Below are 19,768 nucleotides of genomic sequence, written 5' to 3' on the forward strand. Positions count from 1 at the left end.
TAATTTGGCTTCGTTTACTGCAAGGATTTCCACATTCAATGAACCAGATCAAATTACTGATTTCAAATGTCTGATCTGTAGCATGGATAGAGTCTTGAATCAATTACAACTAGTAGAAATGACATGTGTGCAGAAGTGCAGACTGGTTCTAGCACCATACCCCTTTCCGTCTCTACGCTTTTCCCAGGAACTGAAGAGACTTTTTCAATAAAATCCAGAGTCTATGATTTTACAACAGTGCTTTCTAGAGATTTGCTGGCTATGCCCTGAAGTCCCTGAACAACTATTCCTTCATTTGCCCAGATTTTGTAACAACTTTATGACAATTTTGTAATAACTAAGCTCAGGAAACAGATTTACAAAGTCCATACTAAAAGCTTCTTCCCTTTTCTTAAATAGCAATTTACCCTATCATCACATATGAAATAATTGTATGAGATGATAAATTCACACCAAGCTTTGGTTGTTCTAATTGATCCAACAGTTGTCCTGTAATATAAAAATGAGTCGGGTCATTTTATGGACTTGCAAGCTGAGCTTTTGAATTAATTAATCCAGTATTTTACATTTCTGAGGTGGATTCATAGTGCTAAAAGAGTAGGTGTATATGCAGCAGTTTAAATAATCAGACTAAATGATTCACAGTGTATATATAAAATTGCAAAATAGTCATCTTAAGGAAAACATATGCTTGAAGAACACTTAATGTTTATTTTCCCATTATTTGAATAATTTTGAAAGGCATTTTTCATGGATACAGAGTGTTAAGTAAGAAATATGACAATATTTTGCCTTAGGGGGATTGTGTTCTTATCTTCTGACTTGCGAGAGGCATGGGGTGAAATGTCCAAGCTGTTCTAGCTGTCATAGCTACATAATACCACTTAGAAGTATGTTAATATTCTCTCTGAGCTGTTCCACTGCTCTCCACTGAAACCCTCCCATTACAAGTTGTCTTCAAATAACAGAAACAGCTTGAAGAACCCTTAATCTGCAGGGCCGTGCGATGCTGCTTTAGACATGCTGCAAAAGGGGACAAGAAAAGACAAGAAGTTAAAACTAACTGATGTGGTTACACTGTGGAAATTCATGCGTCTTGAATTCCATGGACTGACTTTAATCAGTTCTGCGATCTGTTTAGTTAAGCTGTTGTAAATCCTAGTGTAAGCATTATGAGGGATATTTAGTAAGGCTAAGACAAGGAGGACTTGTTTCCCTAGGCTCTTTCCATAGTCACAGGAGAGAGAAAAGAGAGAAAAAGGCTTTTCGAGAATAGCTGGGGCTGTGGATCCACTGAACTGATTTCATGAAAGGATGCTGAAAGCACAATGCCCCTTCCTTCAATCTGTCTGCTCCCTCCAACTAACTCTTGCACTCACTGGGCTTTCCCCTCAGCCAGATCAGCTTTCCAACACCGAACACAACGATGCCGTATTTTTCTGCTGGGTTAGTCTGCTGCCAGGCTGGTGGCTGAACAGGCACACGCAGTGATCCAACCTTCTCTAGATAGGGACTCCCCTCACAAGGTGATGAGCAGTACTTTGAATCATCGAGCATCTTCACAGAACTCTGTGCCTTATAGAGCATCACCGTTATTCTGCATTACGTATATGTACATATATATATACACGCACATATACGTACACAGATATAGATCAATATGTATATATGCCTGTTTAAATAGTAACTATAGACACATATATACCCCTACATTTGCTTAAGAAGGGGTTACATAAACGTATAAAAACTACGTTGAGGAGCAGTTTGTTTAAAAAAGAGTTGCTATGGCTGCAGTGGCTTTTGTGTATGGTTATTTCAAAGTGGGCTTATGCAGAACGAAGTGACAGACAGATGTGTATCTTTGTGTGGTCAAATTGCCACTGGCTGTCGGTTCAGCTCCACTTGCTAGTTATGACACAGGCCAGCATCTCTGTGGTGTCCTGGGTGAGCAGGTCTGGAGCTCACTGCTCAGCCCTCTACGGGCAGCTGTGACTCAACCAACCACTCTGAAATGGTTTTCTTGCTTGAGAGAGGAGGTGGATGTGTATCATTTCCTTGCATAGACACATAAGGCATCATTTTCCTTTCTCTTTTTTTTTTTTTTTTTCTGGTTTTGGGTTTGTTTGGGGTTTTTTATGAGATGGCAGATCACTTGGGACCTACAATGCAGTGCAAACTGTATAGGACGGCCAAAGCTTCTGAGCATGAAAAGATTGAAAGATCTGAATTTTTTAACGGGTTTTCACTTGGACGCCTAAAATATCCAAGAGGCACCTGAAATGACAAGGCACTTTTAAAAATGTTGTCCTTGGATTGCACAGAGGAAAAGCCATCAGTAAGCCTATCAAACAAGTCATGGGACTAAACTTGAGAGGCATGGGAAGGAAAAGTGGCATGGAGTCTGGGGTTGGAAGGGGCAGCAGGAGAAGCGATTTTAAGGAAGAGCAAGGGAGTGCTTGGCAGACTTGAAAGTAATACTTGTTCATGTCTATGGGATAGTCCAGCTTTCCAGAAAGAAATATTTCGATGGTCTGATACTGGGGGTTATTTTTGTCCTTGTTGTTTGTTGTCTTCTGGGGAATTAAATCAGTTAGTGGCATAATCACAGATGTGAACACAATGATCCATATCTGATGGGCCGCAACACTACTTCCAACGTTCTGTTCATTGCTCTGTTGCTTTCAATTTTAATTTACCTTCTGAAAAAAGCATACACAAGAAAAAGGCAAAAATATAGCAATGAGAAAAAAGAGGGAAAGGAGAGCAGACATTCAAAATTCAAAGATCTTAACACAATTGATAAAGTCCTGAGTGTAAATACTGAAATGAATATCATTCTTTTCTTCCATTCTTTTTTTTCAGTCTTGAAAGCCCAAGTCCACCAACTGTGCCATTAGTGGGTTGCACACAGTGCAGATCCCTGTAGCACGTTAACAGAAGTCTGCACATTTGCTCATTTGTCAGTATGAGTCTGGGTTTTGCCCATAGAAAGGGCGGGTGAAGTTTCGAGGCTCATGCTCTGCATAGGATGCCAGAAAGTTTAATCCCATTAGAGGAGGAAGACTAAATAACAGGTTGGTCCCAAGCCACCTGTCTTTGTGGGTCAGCAGTGATCTGGTGCTCTGTACAGACCTTCGGCTTCCCCAGAAGTAGTGCAGCAAACAGATCCAGATCCCAGGAGACCCTCTCTGCTATTTCAGATCAACTCTGCCAAAAAAGTCTGCCAAAAATCAATTTGCAATTGTTTCCATAGCTGTGTCTTTATAATAGGGTCATTAATTATCCTCCATGTTATTTATGAAACATTTCTAGTAATTTTCAGACTTGGCCTTTCCCAGCTGACATCTGTGCTCCAGAGATGTATTGACCTGGGCGCTGGTGCCCCATGAGCTCCACATGGGCAGACTTCTGCTCAGGTGACCTCTCTGGAGATGCAGACCCTCCGTCAAGCAATCACAATGAATCAGGGCCCAAAAGTTTTTTTTTCCAGGACTCCCAGAGGTGAATTGGGCTAGAGCTGGGCAGAGAGGAATGCGAGGAGAGCTGCTCTCTGCCTGCAAAATTGTGAGAAAATGAATGGTCTTGATTTTATGAATGAAATGCTTGGATGTAACTTGTATGGTGCATCCCTAGTGCAAACTATATATATACATAATCCACCACATGCATATCATGCTATGATATTTGTCATACATGGAATATATCATGCTATGTGCTGACATTGAAATACCTGCATGAGCTGAAGGTGTTAGATACTTTTTAGAGCTGCTCATCTTCATAATTACAATCAGTAGTTGTATTTCCCATTCAAAACTTTGGAAGAATGTTGATTCTTTTCACTTCCAGCTATAACATTATCTGCTGGATTCATCTGGTTTTTCCTCTCTCAGATGTATCTCAGCAGGATTTCAAGTAGCAAGGATTTGGTCAAACCACCCACTTTTTGGCACTGGAGGTAGAAGCACAAGTATGAATAAATTCTCAAGCAAGCCCTAACTTAAGAGACAGGGATAGAGAGATCAAAAAGAGAGCACTAAGCTGGTGAGGGTTCAGACTGGTTTGGCTGGAAGGTACCTTTCTAGCCACTGGAAAGATACTGTTTGTCATCAAAGACTTTATAATCCAATACGCCGATTACCTTTGTGTAGGTGATAGTCTGTGCTCATAGCTGGGCCAGCATTGGTATACCTGTTATTCACCATCAGGAGTAAATCCTAAAAAGAAATTAAAAAATGAGACCTTTTATCAATCCTTACCTGCAAGAAAATGTAGCAGAAAGAGAACATCACCCAAGGGATGCTGGTACATTGCAAAGTAAACCTGCCACCTCCATAAATAGAAGTATGGGCCTCTGTAGTTTGAGCTGAAAGTTCATTCTCTGTGAATAAATAGGACAAGCCCTGGGTCTGAGCACTGTACATGATCATGCTCATCACTAAGCTGCTGGTGGGCACCACAGCATGGTTTCCTCACAGCGTCCACAGTTAGCGGGTCAACGTTGCTCCTCCAGGCCTCTTGGTCATAGCCACCACATCCTGGGCAGTAAGAGAAGTGAGCTGTATCAATGCGAACTGTGCAATGCCATGACCAGGAACAGCCTGTGGCCCATTTTATCTTCTAGCCTGGTTGCAGCCAAAAACCTAGCACTCAAGCTGAGCTGTGTGAGCAGTCCTTGGCCTCTGTGTATTGGGTACCACCTGGGAGATGGAGCAGATGCTGGCATCCATCACACACTCAACATATTGGGCCAAGTACATGAGTGAAACTGTGCAGCCTACATAAGGATAAGGTACCTAAAATCCCCACTGGATAGGTCTTAGTCACCCAATAAAGTACTGATAAGGCATTTAAATGGGGAATCCTCCCGCAGTAGATACCAAGGGCCAGAGTATCTAAACATCAAAGGTCCTTCATTTCCTGACATTAAAGTTCCTCTGACTTTTGACCATCATGGGCTGGTCCTGCAGATCTACAAATAAGGCCCTTGTCCAAGTACATCTCACGAGCTTGATACTGGAGGCTGTCTCCTAGCACACTGAGGAGACTCCTACAGAAAGGGACTCCCACCAAGTGCAGACAACTGTGGCCACCTCAGAATAGCAAACTCAGCGTTGTCCCCCTAGAAGTGAAGACGCCATCAGCAATGCACTCACCAGGATGATAGGAGAGCCAGGTTCATTATTCATTTATACCTACAGGGGCATTCCCACTTCCTAGGACACTGCCCTAACCGCCGAGTTTCAAAGAGAAAGCCTCTTGTGCATGAAAGGTATTCAAGATATGTTTTTGTCAGAAAGAGCAAATACAAATGTTAAGACTAAGGCAATCTCTTGAGGGTCAGGAATCCTATAGTATTAACTTTCTTCCTGGATCTATTCATGTAGATGAATTCACACATAGTGCACAGATAGTCCTGGGAACAGAGGTTGAAAATCAGGTTGAAAGTCTAAGTGATGAACCACTAGACGGAGACTGACACTGGGTGCCCCATGTCTTAAATACTCTGAACACCCCTCACAGAAGAGTTTGCATAAAACACTTTCCTCAGTATGATGCTGTCTCCCACGTTTTGAAAGAAAAGAGTGCATTTTATTCCTATGAAAGAAAGTGCTGAGGTCCCTCTCTTGATGGGGTACCCATACGGATCCCAAGTGGATGGGAGCAGAGGTTGGCAGCTCTAGGAAGGGCCTGCTGCATGTGGATGAGGTTTATACAATTCTTTCTGTTCTTCCCGCAGCAACGTGGTGACTCTGGATTACACATTGAGGACGTACTCCTTCTACAAGGAGCCCAAGGACCCAGCACAGAAGAAAATTAAAAGGAACAATACATGAGAAATCATAGAAACACTGAAAAATTCAGGTTGGAAGTGACCTCTAGCTGTCACCTAATCCAGCTCTTCACTCAAAGCAGGACCAACTACATGGGTTGCTCAGGGCCTCATCCAGGTTTTTACTGTCTTCCAGGATGGAGGTTTCCCATCCTCTGGGCAACCTGCTTGCGCAGTGCTTGCCTGTCCTCATAGTAAAAAATGTTTTGCCTTATATGATTGGTGTTTCTCACTCTCCTAATTATGTCCATTGCTTTTTGTCCTATTGCTATGTACCTCCAAGAAGTGTCAGGCTGCATCTTCCAATACCCTCCCATAAAGTAGTTGAAGACACAGTAAAATTGCCCTGAGCCTTCTCTTTTTAAGGCTGAACAAGCCCAGTTCCTCCCCGTACATCATGTGCTCCAGACCCCTAACTATCCTTTCCACTAAACACTCTCTCCTCTCAGACCTTTTAAATCAAGGATAGATCAGTGCAATTGAGAGGAACAGTGACCCACTGTCCAAATTGTGCCCTACTAGAGTGAGAAGCAACTGCACTGAGGTTACTGGGGCATTGCCAGAGCTATCTGGGCTCCAAAACATTCCTAAACCAGCAATTTTTAAAATGCAGCAGTCTTTGGATCAAAAGTGCTCATGAGTGTTGCTGCCAAGGTAGTTCTAAATTTCTGCTCATTGCCGTTATTGCTATGGGAACATTGCTGGCATAACATTTTCTCCTGGAGTCTTTCTAGAGCACCTGCTTCATTCACCACGTGTGCAGACATAAGCCAGGACAGATGCTCAGAGAAAGAGCTGAAACCCCAAAGCTCGCAGGGCTAACGCCCTTTATCAGAAAAGAGGCCACCCAAGTTCTTGATTTAAGGAGGGAGGCAGGAAAAAGTCTTTGGAGAAGCAGCAGCTTCCTTGAAGTGTTTAAGGAAACTCTTTCCAGAGACAATATTAAAAATGCATGGGTGGGGTGAGAGAGAAAGAATTCTTATTTATGTATAGAGTTACACATGGAGACAATGTCCAAAATCACTGAAAAAAAAAGAGTCTGTGTGTCTCTGTTTTCCTGAGTTATGATAACATGTGTTTAGCATTATGGCTAATCCCTTTTAGGAGCCAAAGTTAACATCTTCCAAAGCATAAGGGTTTTTTTTTTTTTTAAAGCTCAGTTAAATTGTAGTGCTTTAAACCCTAAAAAAAAAATCTCTGGAAACTCTTTATTTAGCTTTCTGTAGTTGAAACAATTATGTAATTGGATAAGCAATCAGGCCAGTTCAAACTGGTAAAATTTTGCATTACGGAGCAGAACAAATTCTATTTGAACCTGGAGAAAATAGTAATGTAAGAAATGTAGTGCTTTTTTTCCATTAAGACAAGACAGCCACATAGATCTAGTCTAAAGGGGTCTTACTGTAGCTTAAGGAAACGAGCCTAAAGCCTTCACGGGATGACACACAGTGCACATCCCACAGTGCAGAGGTGTCCCAGGACAGTTGGATGCAATGAAAGGTGGCTAGAGAGGGCGTCTTTGGAGGCTCTGCACAGTTCTCGCATCCCGGCGTATGACATTCCAGTCACTGGAATTGTTGTCTGTGGGTTTTATGTGCTCAGATTGTTGAAGTGAGCAGGCTCTGGAGGTAGCAAGTCACAAGGAGGAGGTAGGAGCAGTCACAGCTCCCCATCCTGTCTTTTCAAGCAGCGCGGCCAACATGGTAAAGTCAATGGCTTAAGTAATTTGTCTTTAACTGCAATCTCTTTTTGGTTGTGGAATAAGGGATTTAACTTTTAACAACGTCACCTCAAACAAAACTTCTGGGAGCTGTGAGTGTGTATATTCTGTTAGGGGCTTTCTGTGGAGTTGCTGGTAGGAACAGCGTAAAAAGGAAGGTTGTAGAACTATTGTATCAGGAGGATTTCTTATGTTGCAGAGGGCATAAAGCTAAAAGGGACGTCACTTTCCCCAGAATCAGTTCTCCTTCATCCTGTCCCCTTCGATGGCCTTCAACTCAGATATGGCTGGTAGTGACAGTGTCTTTGCTGTGGTGCCACGCTGTTGGGGGCTGGATGTGAAGCACTTTGGCAGCAGGAGCACGTGGGCAGGACAGGATCAGTCTCCTGGTGGGTTCTGCCAGGACAAGGTCTTCTGCCATGGTCTTCAGTTCAGAACTAACAGAGAACAGGGTTCCTTTTTCAGAAGTGAATTGCCTAAGAAAATACACTACTTCTATTTATTGTTGACATATGGGGTTTCTTTAATGATTTTCTTATTTTAAGGACTTAAAGTCTAGGGCTTAGTGCAGCACCTCATAATGCCTGGAGAAGGGACCACTGGCAGCAAGAGCTGTGATACCTTTCAGGACTCAGCTCCGTCAGGACAAGGAAAGCACAAAGCTGGTGGAGTTTCTGCACCTCATCCCTCCCTCATCCAAGAACAGTTAATTCCATATGGTTTAAAGCAGGGAAATTGAACAAGAAAGCAAAAAGGCCCCTTAATTAAAACCTGAGGGATTCAGTATGGACTCAGTGCCACCCAGTGTCAGCCAGAGTTCCCATCCATCTAAGCTAGATTTCCTGTAATTTGTTTCATCTCGCCAAAATACTGCATAACAAATCACCTTCTCAGATAGCATGGGGAGATAAGCCATAGTTCCACAACAGAGCACTTGCAAACAAAATGTTAGCGAAGTCTCCTTGGGCAAAGAGCAACTCAAGTAGTGAGAAGATGACTTCTGGTGGCTTTCTTCATAAGCAGAGCAATTCAGTTTTTTCATTAATCTAGCAGAATGAGTAAAATATCAAACTGCTAACTTGATTGATACTAGCACTGTCAGGCTGCCAGACATTTAGAACCTGATAGCTAATTTGTACAGCTGCTTTCATCTGACTGATCAGTAACTTTTCCAGACTTTTAGGGGGGAACATGACCAGATCCAATTTCTATAAAATTTTCAGAGAATTGACAGGAGAAACAAGCCAGATCAAACATGGGCATATCCCTTTTCTACACATAAGGCCAGGAGAGAGTGAACCACAGGAAAAAACACGATTTTTCCATGTTTTTAGAACTGGATGGTTCAGCTAATCTCCATCCAATGAGCCAAGGCAAAGAGAGAGAAGAAAATGTTTTACTACAGATCACCAATACAACAACAAAGACTTAGCTCTGTGGGAGAAAAGCCACCACGCTGTGGTATTTGCTCATCTTCTCAAGTTTGGCTCCTGGGTTTTACCTGATCACACCTTTCTTGTCATTCAGGTCTCTCCGCCTCACTGCCTGAAATTCAGAAAAAAAATGCTTTTCACAGCTGAAGGCCCATCTGCTCTGCAGGGATGTTTGTGTTTTGTACAATATTAGAGGCTTGTTCTCTTCTGTGGTTATAAAATTATTTACCCTGCATTTACCTGGCCACCATTCCCTGGTGTAATGTACTCACACTTTGCAGTGGGGACTGGGATACACTTAGATGAAGTTGCTTTAGGAGAATAAAAGCAGCAGTTTTGTAATTCTCACTGTTTCTCTAGCCTAGTCACGAATCTCCCCGTTCCTCCCATGCAGGCAGAGCCATCTTCAGACATAAAAGCTTTACAGGGACTTACGGATTTGATTACGTAGATTAAATAAACACAGAGATGAAATTTGCAGCGATCTTCCTGAGAGGCTGAGCAATGGATGGGAACAAGAACCTCCTTACCAATTTGAGGTCTAATCACTTTAATCCCTCTGTGTTTCAGAGGCGTAGCCAACAGACAGAGATGCTAGAGGAAAACCAGGCTATCCAAAACTGTTATGAGAGTCTGGTGAGTGCTCTGCCCAGTCTTCAGACATTTCTGAGGTTAGTGGTGGGCCATAGACTGGTAGGGGTCACAGCAAGGACTACCCTTAGTGTGAGGGACCCACATGAGCTGCTATAAGCTGGAGAGCAGAAACTTTCAAGGTCACATTTAGGCTTCTTGCTGCTCTGCAAGGGAGCTATTCACTCCATCTACTGCTGGGGCTGTCAGACCATGGCTTTCCAACAATGAGATGTCAAGCCTGTATTTAGACAGCCTATTGTAGGTGACATTTAAATAGCCTTTTGCATTTTCTTTCCTTCACTTACCTCTTTGAAGAACATCAAGCATCAAAACTAGCTGGACCCTGGTCCTTGGCTGAGCACTATGCCCTTCACCTTCACAGTAAAACCCCAAGTATGTGACAAAAGCAGCACTCGTCAGTTGTGATTTTGCTCACAATTGCCTATCACACAGTCTGGAAGCAAAGCAAATGAGTAATGGCACTCCCACACTCAGACGTATAACTGACCATCAATTTATTCAGTACCAGAGGCATCCACACACATCACACACACACAGAGCAGATCCCCTCAAAGCAATCTTCCCCATAGGTGTGTCATCAATACCACCACAATTTGTTTCACAAATAAGCTTGTGTTGCAAAACATAAATGCCTGCTAAGTCAGAAAGCCCATCTAACACGGTCTTCTCTTTGACACCAACAAGATGCAGATTCCTGGGGGAAGAGGTAGGAAACATGGCAGAGTTACCTATTTCCTGCTTATCCCATCCCAGCCTAGTTCCCAGCAACCAGTGCTTTAGGGACTGTAAGCTATAGGTAGCATCTGAACTATCTCATTTAATAGCTCTCCATGGACTTCTTTTCCCTGAGTTTTTCTAAACCTGTGTAGGCTTTTGGCCTCCACAACATCCTGCAGCAATGAGTCACGATTCAGTTATGCATTGTGTGAATAAGTACTTCCCCTTGTTTATTTTAAAATAAATCTGCTACTTGCTCTTTTCACCAGGCACCCGTCAGTTCTCATGTATAACAAATAATGCTCTGTTGTTCCTCAGCCACCTTATCCACACTGTTTGTGACCGTAAACCCCTCTTTATTACCCCCTTTTACTCATTCCTCATGTCCTTCCCATTTATTACTATTCAGTTCCCCAGGAATCCAACAAGATCAGTGGAATTCAGTATTTTCTGCAGTACCACAGGGGCGGAGTAGTCTGGTATCACCTATAAATGCCAACGAGCTTGGAATTAGTGGCAGATAAATTAGACTTACAGCACAAGATACAAGCTTGCTTTTGGTGCTCACTATGGGCAGAATCAAGTTGAACAGAGGATTTATTTGTCTCTGACAGCACCCTCATTTTGGGAGGCCACCTCATATTTTCTTGCCAAGAGGATGAGACCTTGCCTGCTTTGTGAACGTTCTCACTGGTCCTAAAGTCAGACCTGTAAGCTGTTCTTCCAGTCTTGTGCTTTCTGAGGAGCACACACAGATGCCTGAACCAATAATGATCCTTATGCAGTGGATCGCCCACTTTATGACCCAAAGGTAAAAATACCCATGAAAAGATGAAAAATAAATGCTCATGCATATCAGTTCAGGATGGTGAAATGTGCAGGAAGACATGCATCCTCTACTTCTACAAGTGCACCAGCTCTTGTAGTCTGTTTTGCTACAGGTTTAACCAAGCAAAACTGAGCTCAACAGGCTAATCATCTGAACACTGTGGACAGAACTGTGTCTCCTGGTTAAAACAAACCCATCTTGACTTTATTTTGTTCAGTAACAAAACCTTGGACGTATTAGTTGAAAGTACAGCTCAATAGAATTCAAAGGAGATCATTGATGCCTAGTTATCACCAACAGAGAGCTCTGCTTTTCTTTAAGTGACATAAATGTAAGATATTGGAATTTTAGGACGTGGAAATGCAATTGAAACCACACACTCCTTTGGGTTGTAACTGCAGCATCCTTTGGCTCAGATGCTTTTTCTTGCTAAAAGAATGGAATGACCCTCAAACAACCCCAGAAATTGTTTAGGGTTATAGAAAATTAGCTAATTATCCAAGATGGGAAGAGCATTTGTTCATTAAAACAAGCAAATGCTTGCCGTGTTTGTCAGCATCTCATGACTGTTTAACAAGCTGTAACGCTCTTCTTTCAAAACAGTTTGACAATGCAATTTGAAATCAGTATGAGTCATGGGACTGACCCCATCCGACCAGTGTAAGATAAGGTTATACCAAAGGAATTTGACAGAAGTGCAGAAAAAATGTCTGCCCACTATGCCCACTATTTATGGGCCTGCGACTACAAGGCAGGCATTTTAACAAACCTGGTTGGTTTTTTCTCAGTTATTAATATGACAGGCAGGCAGATAAAAGCATGTCTACAAAAATATGAAAATATTAAAAAATTATCAATACTGGTAGCTGTTGGCGAGCCCTTAAAATGGTGTCAGAGGTCAGGTAGCATAAAGTAATCTCCTAACCCTGATGGCCAGGGACTGAAAGACTCCAGGCCTGAAGCTTGCTAAAGGAATTTATTCTCCAGAAGTGATAGATTGAGGTCACAGCAACGAGATAAGGAAATACAAGGAAATCTGTTACTCATCATAGGTTTATCTCACTGGACCGCAGTGTTGCTACTCCTAATTTGCACCAGTGCAAAGGTGAGCTGAAGGAGTTCACCACTGCGTGAGTGGTTGTGTAAATAAAATGCTACGTGTTTCACTCGCTATGCCGACACCAAGCTCCTCTTCTGTCAGCTTGGGGGTTCCGCATGGGAGAAGGTCAGGAAAAAGGTCAGAAGGGATCTGTGGTGCCCAAATAGGTCTCCTACTCCAAACAACGTGGGCTGTAATGGTGAACAGCCACAGACTGACCTACGGCACTGCCTGGGCACAGCCCCAGTCCCAGAGCTCCATCCTGGTCTCTGAGGAGCCATCACCATACTACAACTACAACCTGCTGGTGGTTTTTACCTGGGCTGGCAAGCCAGTGATTAAATCCTCAGTGGAGAGCTGTTCCTGGCATCTGCAGCCAGGAGCACCCAGTGACCCCATTCATGATGAACTGGGTGCTTGGGCAAGTGTGGGATTTCTCCTGTGGCTTCCTGGAAGGGACCAAGTAAGTTCAGATGCTGTAGTGATGCGGCAGCTAGAGATTCTCAGCAAAAAATATATGAAAATATCTTGTCTTGATTCACTCAGAGGGAAACGGAGTGACTGGGAACAGAAAGGGGACCTAGAAGCAGAACGCAGATGGTTTCTTCTATAAGATGGTGAGACTGTCCCCAGAAGTGCACTGATTTCTGCACTTCGTGCTCTCCAGCCTTCTCAGTCTTTCCAAGCCTTTCTAGGCTGTGGCTCCTGGCAGAGGGAGAGGAACTTCTTTGATTTTCCAAAAACCAAGAACAGACTCTGCCCAGTGCTGGGAACTGAGCATGTTGACCCTGATCCTGTTCCTGGTGAAGTTGGAGCAGAGTTAAGGCCCATAAAGTAAGGCATATCCAACAAAACCAAAGATGACTGAAATATCCTGTACTCTGGACTGAACTAGAAGTGACAGCGATAAAAAGTGTGGCTCCACAGCTTGAGCTGTGATGCTGGCTATGAGAAATCTGCAACGGACTTACAACTCCTACTCACAACTCCTACTCTTTAGCAATGGAGAGAGATGCTATGCTGGTGTTATGCTTGCTGTAGAGAGATTGCTTATTTCACTGCTCGTTTGGTCTTGCCTTCGACCCCTGTCTGCATATGGAGCAGTTCAGGGTCAGCTGGGTGAGGAAAGGGTCAAAGCAAGGGATATCAGAATGATGGCTCTAGAGAGCATCATTGCAAACATTTTTGAAAGATACTGAAAAACTATTCCTGATATGTCTTGTGTGGAGCCATCATAGCCAATAAAGATGAGCTCTCCTGCTAGAAGGTATGTCAGGGAGCTGTCAGACAACTCTGCTCTACAGCCACAAGCCCTTGTACTCCCAGAGAAGAAAAATGGACCTTTGTCTTTATTCCTCCTTTCCACTTTCTTTGGTTGTCTCTCCTCATTCGCCAAGATTATGTGCTGGAGAGAGCAGAGAGAGGGTGTACTGGGTTTGTCTGCAGTAGAGTTAATTTTCTTCATAGTAGCTTGTATGCTTGCTGCCTGCCAGGGTTAAACCATGACAGAGGGAAAAGCAGCAGTTCCTCTCGCCTCCCCCTGCACTCTCACACCCCTTCCAGCTCCTCCAGGAGGTCCTGACATCTCTGTCTCACTGCTGGAGAAAGCTCTCCCTGGCAGCGCTGTGGGGTGGGATAAATCACCCCATGCCTCTGACTTGCTGGGGCTGAGAGCAGCAGTGCATGAAGAAGGCTTGGAGAGGCTTATTTTTAAGTGTCCTCTGGGACCTTCACTGCTCTCACCTAAATCAAGCAAATGCTGGCTGAGAGCTCTGCTCCATCTGAGAGCTAAGACCCTGTGCTAGGGTGGGATGGAAAAGCCTCCATCAGTCTACACTAAAAGTATTTTCTTTGCTTATGAACAGTTGATGACCCATGTTGGTGGTGCTATGGGAAGAACAGCTCTCCAGGAGGAGAAAGCTCTGATAAACTGTCCCTGAATGGTCAGCATAGGCTGCTGTTCAGCTGAAGAGCAGCCCAATAGGGTTTTGCCCCCCTTTCCCAAGTGCACAGACCCATCTGTAGGGGAGATGGTGGCATGGAGGGGGGCAGGGTGATGACCAAGCAGAGGTGAGGCATATTTTGCTTTGTGGTCATACTCAGGCAGTGTCTATAGCAGCAGCTATACTCAAACCACCATGGGGTTGCATTGGCCTGAGCATGAGGGCTGGTGAGCACAGTCAGGATGTGAACATGCAGGCAGTCCTTCGTCCACTTCGGGATTTGAGGGCTGTAGATTCAGATCTGCCAGGACTTCTATGTGTCCTGGGTGCTCTGCTAATTACCAATAGTGCTGCCAGAATATTAGCTGTAGTTGCCAGCTATGACTGACAGCTTCACAGGGGGGTTCCTCAGACCCACATGTGGTGAGGAGCTCTCTGTAGATGCACCATCAGCAGAAGGATTAAGCATTAGGATTTTGCACACCTCCATAGGTAACTGGCAATGTCAGAGGGATGGAGAGCTCACTGCTGGGGCTGAGGTTTGTGGGGGACACCAGGGTGTGGGTGCTCCAGAGGGACTTGGTACACCTCCCCAGAGAGCACCTGCATGCAGTGCAAGCCAGGGAGAAATCAGATGCTGCTGCACCCCCAGCCAGGTCTGTGCAGACAAGCTGGCCCCAGCAAGCAGCCCCAGTGCTACCCACGCAAATTGTGGTGCCTTCCCACAAGATCAGAATCAATCCCTTCAGCCTTACACTGTTATCGTGTTTGCTTGCTCAGCCTTTCCCTGTATATCGCATAGACAGTGTGTACAAACATGCTTTTTTCTGGTATGGCCGTGTCCGTGTGTGTCTGAGTAAGCTGACACTGTCCCAGCCTGAGCTTTCGCCATTCTAATGGCTTCAAGTTTAATCATAAAGCACTGTTATAAATAATGAATTGTGAGAGACAACATCTTCCAGTAAATCCCGCTGTGTCTGCTTACGTTTGGATCACTGCATTATGCTAAAGTCAGCTGCTCAGAAGCTATTAATGTGGGGAGGCACGGAGTGGAGGAGGGAGAAAGGGAGAGAGGCATTAATCTGCTTTGTTGGGTGATGATTAAAGGGGCAGTGCTGGGGTGACTGGTTTGATGCTCAGAGTGGCCTGACTCTGCTCCGTGACAAACCATTGGCAAAACCAAGGCTAAATCCAGTAGGAGCTGGATCAGACAGCTGTGTGCTTGATTCACAGTATGAGGGGGATTTAAATCAGTAATGAACTCACCTGGGAACTCTGGCACTGGGGTCATTTGACTACCAGGTGAGGGACAGATTAACAGCCAGAGAAGTGGGGAAATGGCAAGGAACATCAGACAGGGATCAAAGGACATCCCCCTCCACTTTTACAATGGATCCATAGGGATTTCAGGTGGGATCTGCTGATCCCACAGTGAAAACGTTCATATTGCTTATACAGCTGGAACACACCAGTCCTCAGGACCGGAGTACACAGGGATCAGCAGCAGGAGCTTGTCCTTACTAGGAAATGTCTTACACGACACTGACTTTTCTCTGAAAACAATGGCATGATTAGACAAGGCCTGAATCAAATTAAACACAATTCAGAAAATATAGATGGGACATACGTGGCCTCCTTTGAGCAGTACCCAGAGTTTTGATGGTTTAACCCAAAATTCCCCTGCAAAGCAAATGCCCTACAGTTTCCAATTTATTGCTGAAGAGCTGCAACACAAGGAGCTCAGGCACTGCCCAAGCTTTGCAAGACCTGCATGACACTGGTGACCAAGACCAGACCCATCCGTGTGACAGACGCTGTGCAGAGGCCCCGAATGAGCACACCCTTTGCAGGCTATAGGATCAGAAGCCATATAGCCGGGTTGTAGCACTGCTGTACCCAAGGGGAGCATCTCCCAGTGAAGGTGGGCTGTGCAGCCCCAGCCAAAGGAAGCGCATGTCTCAGGGCTCCCTGCTCTTCCCTTTGCACAGTACGTGCTGTGCTGTATCATGCTGCCAGCCCGCCGGGATCACTTGCATCTCACTGCACACAAATGCCCTGAATCTCCTCTTCAAAAGTGGCTTGGTGCAGGTCCCCACCTCCAAAGGTTTGCCTTCATAACACCCCCGCACAGCTAGCCATGGATAATTAATGCTAATGGCAACAAAGGACCTCACGAGCCTATCCAGAAATGGACTGATTGGAAAGTCCTGCTGCTCACCAACCTGTTTTAATGAACGTAAATGACTTTAATGAAATATCATGCTGTGAACAATCACATGCTGGCTCTGGACTGATTCAGCACAATTTCCAGTGCTCTCTCTGCCCTGCGTGGCCGAAGGCAGCATCGGCCCTGCCAGCCATGCATCCTTGCCTCTGGCCGGAGGTCCAGTTCAGAGACCCTTTGTTCCTGGGACGTGCACCCTCAGCCAGGCCATCCTGCTTCTCAGCCGCCACCACCAAGGGGTCACTGTCCAGACTGCGGCTGGAGCCACTCGTAACACTCCAGCCGTGCAAAGCAAGGAACATCTTCTCTTTCCAAATATCCCATATCCCATCTCACTGACTTTAACTCAGCCCATATGTGTTATAGGAATCTGGATGGCAAATTTTGGTAAGAACCTGAAATATTGTCAGTGAGCAGCACTTTTGAAATAAGAGATTACTTTTTAAATAGCTCAAGAGCTCTGACTATTTATTTACTTATTCAGCACTTGCAATTTTTAAGCAAAATTTTATTTAGTTTTGATGTAGAATGAAACATTTCCTGCTGTTTCAAGATCATTCACATGCTTCACTTATGTAGGTTTTGTGTGGCTGTTTCTACTTCGCTGCTGTTCCATCCTGAATCCTCTTATCTGGCAATAACAGAACTTGGAGAAAAGAAAAAGGAGGGGAAAAAAAAAAAAAAGAAAACAATTCCCTTTTTTTTGGTGTGTTTTAAATTACATTGAGCCAAAATGAAAAACATAGTTTTACTGCAAATTGGACAAATTCGGGGCAGGGGAGAAAAAGAAACATAAATGAGCCCTTGCTGAGCTCCCTGCAGTCCCCATGCCTGCCGAGGGCTGCTGCAGAGCACTTGTCCTACACTCCTGCCTGCAGCATTTCAGCCTCCAGCCAAGACGAGTGCTGCAGACCCCAGCATTTAACCTTTCAAAAGGCTCCTCTGTCTCAGAGACAGGCCGTGCAAATCTTCTCCACTTAATGTGAGTTCTTGGCCTGGCCCTGAAATATTGAGTGGTTATGGCAGAGAAAGAGTCTGTGATGGGTGATCAATTTAAGATGGTAAACAGGCTGTCAAGGACTGTTCCAGGAAATACTTTTTTTTTTTTTAGTCATTTTTATGTGAGAACATGAGGAGGGTAAGTAAAGAAAGCTAACAAGTGTATTCGCTTGGAATTAATAACATCTGAGTGAGACACAGGCTTCCCGTTAGCTAGCAGTAGCACAGAGACATCCTGGAAGCTAGATTTTAGGTTTGGATGAAGAATTACAAATGCAAGTGCCATAACTACTGCAGAAAATCAGATTTTTCAAGACAGCATTCACCTGTTAGGCTGGTCATCTTCCAGTTCACTGAGGCACACTCCTGCTTGGGATGGCATTTTATTCTCAGGCCAAACCATTCTGGGCTCGGAGAAGGTAGAACCTCAGCTGGTTCAAATCAGCAATATCCCCATCACCACCCAAAGCCAGGGGACTTAAGGCATTTACACCTGTGGAATCTTCCTCAGGAGATTTGCCCAATTATCTTAGGGAGGACAGAGAGCTCAGAGAGGACTGGGCAACAGCAAAGAGCTTCTGACCTCCTGTCCTGACCCTGAAAGTTGCACCTAGTTTAGGACAAACTGTTAATTTTGTTTCTATCTTTTTATTTTTTCTTCCTTTTTTCCCATCACCAAACAAATAGGGGTCCACAATGGGCCTCTGACTCTCCACATGCATCCCAGGGATGCCTGTAGCTTCCCTCATCCAGTTTCATGGGACTCAGCCCTTTCACTAGGGCACAGCCCATCTTCTGGATGCACCTCCTGGCCAGCCCTCCAGCCACTGGAAAACAGGGTCTCTCCATTGATTTTTACAGTGCTTTCTGGTTTATCCTGGGTGAGAATTTAGCTCTTTGATTTCCACGGGAGTTGTGTGGCCCCTGGTTTATGCCTTTGAGCTCCTGGGTCTCTGGTCTTACTATGGATTTGCTTAGGGTGGGCAAGCTGGCAGCACCACTCCTGTCACAGGCTTTGGCTAAATCCTGAAGAAGACCTAAACCAGCTCCTAATACCTCTCTCGCACTTCTTCTCTTTCTTTCCCACATTATTTATTCTCTTTCCTTTTGCTGTGACTCAGTCCAGTGAGCCTGGGATGAAAGCAGCACCTAACAGCAATGATGGGAGCGGGACAGCATTGCTACCAGTTCGCTTGGTCCCAGGGGTGATGATTAAATCGTGCTTTGACCAGAGGATCCCCAGAGCCCATTAACCCAGGGATTGCTGCAAGTGAGTTGCCCCAGGGCTGCAAGCTGACACGGTCTTTATAGGCTGCTTGTTTGTGTATCTGTGTGTGTTTAATAAGTTGGGGAGTTTGTTCAGTAATTGCTACAGTGAAAGCAAGCCAGCAATAATGCGATGCAATGTTCAGACTTATTTAACTATTTAATATTATCACAGGGAGATTTTCTCTTCTCTTTACTCTTGAACACTCTTACTCTTATCCTGCCGTGGTTCTTGACCCTGTCTCTGGATTCTTTTCTTGTCTCTAGGTCATGTTTTCCCTTTAGTCCCACACTCCCTCATATGCACCCAAGTACTGCCTATCTTGTTCACCTTGACCTTGCTTTGTGCCATCTTCCACACCATCCCCTCCACCAGGAACATCACCTCCAAGGTGTGCTGGTAGGTCTTCCATGCAACATCAGCACAATGGACCTGAACGCAGTTCTTCATTCCTCTTGCTGGTTTGTGCTGTGTTTCTCCTATACCTTTCCCCCTCTATTTTCCTTTCTGTGCCCTTGGATGAGGTGAGCGCACAAGCCAATTTCTTTGAACTTTTCACCACAATTAGGCAATGACAGAACTTGAGGGAGAAGGAAGCTGTGGACCTCTCTGGTGAGAACCAGGGTGCCCGTGGGCAGGAGCACAGGAAAAGCTGAGGGAGCTGCAGAGAGGTTCCTGGTCAGAGTGGGGCTGTGAGTGGTGCAACAGGGGAGCTTACTGCACAGTGTGCTTTACTCATCCTCCTACTTCCAGGCACTGGTATCTTTGGCTATGAAGTAGTTGTGATAATATTCTAGTCATGTCATGTTGCCACACTTAGAACTTAAATATACTCCTCTTGAATCAGAGCCTGCTGTCTGCTGGACATGACCTGCCCATTGCACATACTCAGAAGTGCTAAAGAAGGGTAATAACAACATATATGTCTTTTTCATCAGTGGATCTTGGAGTGCTCCGTGGAAGATGCCCAGACAGTCTCCTTTGCATGAGGGGGAAGCTGAGGCTGTTACGGGTCTTGTCCAAAGTCACCCAGCAAGCCAGGATTGAAATCTA

At 44.7% G+C, this 19,768-nt stretch overlaps 1 long non-coding RNA gene across 1 annotated transcript; it reads right to left on the bottom strand.

The window, feature by feature from the left end:
* Positions 1-762: 762 nt before the first annotated feature.
* LOC142601900 (uncharacterized) lies at positions 763-10,058 on the bottom strand. The gene is made up of 3 exons (XR_012835473.1): positions 9,922-10,058; positions 3,731-3,949; positions 763-2,699 (listed from the first exon to the last, which is right to left on the bottom strand). It is a non-coding gene; the product is annotated as an uncharacterized LOC142601900 (long non-coding RNA).
* Positions 10,059-19,768: the final 9,710 nt, after the last annotated feature.

This window comes from Balearica regulorum, chromosome 5 (assembly GCF_011004875.1).
Source record: "Balearica regulorum gibbericeps isolate bBalReg1 chromosome 5, bBalReg1.pri, whole genome shotgun sequence".
NCBI classification, from domain to species: Eukaryota; Metazoa; Chordata; class Aves; order Gruiformes; family Gruidae; genus Balearica; species Balearica regulorum.